The 2463-nt window shown below is 38.4% G+C and overlaps 1 pseudogene across 1 annotated transcript; it reads right to left on the bottom strand.

Annotated features, from left to right (window-relative positions):
* Positions 1-552: 552 nt before the first annotated feature.
* On the bottom strand, positions 553-1487 carry LOC311627231 (signal peptidase complex subunit 2-like; annotated as a pseudogene). Its single transcript has one exon. The product of its transcript is annotated as a signal peptidase complex subunit 2-like (transcript).
* Between the last annotated feature and the right edge of the window lie 976 nt (positions 1488-2463).

The raw sequence follows: 2463 nt of genomic DNA, 5'->3' as shown, positions 1-2463 counted from the left end.
CTTTTTCCTTTTTGATTTTCCGGTTGGGTGTTTTTTGCTTCTTTGTATTCCAAATCTTTGACTTGATTCTTGTGATCCTATAATCTTTGTATAATATTTTTAATTTCACTCAATGTATGCCTAATTTCTAGTTGGTCCTTTTTCATATCTTCAAGGGTCTCATTAAATTTATCAGCCTTTTATTTTTTTTCCATATCTTCTTTCTCTTTATTGAAAAAAATTTTTAGAAAATGGCAATTAATAAAGCAAATCAATAGGGATATATAAGTGAAAAGCGTAGACAATATAAAACTAAAAATGTCATTAGCTTCTTTAATCGGTTAAGAGCACACAAAATGTAATAGGCAGAGGGTCTATTTTAAACAAATTAAAAAGCTATTTTTCCCCCCCAATTTGCCTAGTCAGATATATACACAGCACAAAAAAAATGATATATACACAGCACAAAAAAATGGTGTGTGAAGATGCGTAGAAGTAATTGTATCCTGAATTAAGGATACAATTAAAACAACTATTGAAACAGGAATTAACAACAGATTGACAATCTTAAAAACTGAGTCTTAATACACTGCATGGCACAAAGCTATACTATTCTGCTAGATATGGAGAAAGTCTGTTCAGTTTTTAGTAAAAATTCTTCTCCAGAAAAGCAAATGAAAACAGTGTAATCAGCAGACCAAGAAAGCTACAGCTAGATATCAGAGCTATAATTTCTCATATTTCAGATAGAAAATCCTATTTATCCAGAATGGACTAAATTTCAGGACAAAACAGTAACATTTAACCTTTTTTACATTGCTTCTTTCCTTCTCACCCCATAATTTTGCATGATCTTACAAAAAGATAGCTGTTTTTAGAATTGGCTATTTTATTTTTCTTTCTGTGGCAAGACTGTTATGAAGTCTTGATATTTCAGGCTCATATGCATCCATGACCAGTGTCCCACTGTGGTAAAAAAACAACAACTTAGCAATGGACCTGGTGAACTCAGCTTCCCATTGCTGCTTTGTTCTCCCATGATAAAGGGCAGCTTCAGAATGTATTTGTCATCACACCTTTTGAGACTAAAGGATAGTTGCCAAATTATCATCAAGATCCATTCCTGTAGGATCTTTCCTGTGGGCTCTTCTCCTCATATGAGGTATAAATGGTCAGGATCCCCATCATCACAAAATAGGATATGACACACAACGCCAAAATAGGTTTGGACTCTGGAAAAGGGTGTATATAATCCCAAATCAAAGCCACGATGGCAAAGAAACAGGAGATGGTACAGATGGTGAGGCAACTGTCAATTAGACCAAAATTCTCCACATACTTGTACTTTTCCAGAAGTACTTTTTTGGCAGAATCATCCAAAGAATTTTTCACAGCTGATCCATCCCATTTGCCAATTTTTACAGGCTTATCACCAATCTTCCACTTATACATCAAGCCACTGCAGCCACTGCCTGTCCCACAGCTAGAGCCACTTCCAGCCTCACTACTGCCTCCACCACCACCAGATCTCCTGCCCTGTCTATCGGCCTTTTCTAGGAAATTCTTTAAAAACCTTATAACCGTGGTTTTGAACTTATATCCAGTCTTTTGGATTCCTCCATTTCCTTCATTTTTGGCCTACCTCTTTCTCTCTTCATTTTAGCTGCTTCCCTTAGTTGATGGAGTAGCTTTGTGTGCTAGCTGTCCTAGCAGGGCCTAGTTCAGCCCCCTCAGTTACCTGAGATGGACACTCTTGGTGAACCCCTTTGTGGGTTGTGTGTGCAGTCTTCTCACATCATTTTAAAAAACTATTGTTCTTGTTGACAAATTACAGATGTCTGCACTTCCTCTTTCACCACTTCCACCAGCCATGCCATCCCCTCTGGCCATCAGCACTGCTGACTGTGTCTATCATGCATTGTGACCTCTGGGGACCCTTCACTCAATCACCTACTGATGGGCACTTAGAATGTTTCAGTGAGCACGGGGCGCGTTCATCTTCTCAAACTGCTATTTTGGATTTCCTCAGAGAAATACCTGGAGTTGGAAATCTGGTCATGAGTAGTTCTGCTTTTAGTTCTTAGAGCAATCTCCACACTGCTTGCCATAGTGCTGCACCAATTTATAATCCACCAACTTATAATTTATAATTCTCCGCATCCTCACCGCACTTGTTTGCGCGTTTATTGATGAAAGCGTTCTGAAAGGTGTGAGGTGACAGCTCACTGTGGCTTTAATCTCATCTCTCTGATGATTGTGCCCTGAGCATCTTTTCCTATGTCTGTGGGCCACGTGTAGGACCTCTTTGGAGAAATGTCTGTTCAGGGCCTCTGACTGTTTTTTAGTCGGATTGTTTGGTCTTGGGTGTTGAGCTTTATGTGTTCTTCTTATATATTTTGGATATTACCTCTTGTTGAATATGTCATTTGCAAATATTTTCCCCTATGCAATAGGTTGCTTCTTGGTTTTGATTTCACTATACTT

Source organism: Pipistrellus hanaki, assembly GCF_964339955.1.
Source record: "Pipistrellus hanaki genome assembly, chromosome: 9".
NCBI classification, from domain to species: domain Eukaryota; kingdom Metazoa; phylum Chordata; class Mammalia; order Chiroptera; family Vespertilionidae; genus Pipistrellus; species Pipistrellus hanaki.
Note: the sequence above shows the minus strand (reverse complement) of the source record. Positions and strands in the feature narration are given on the sequence as shown.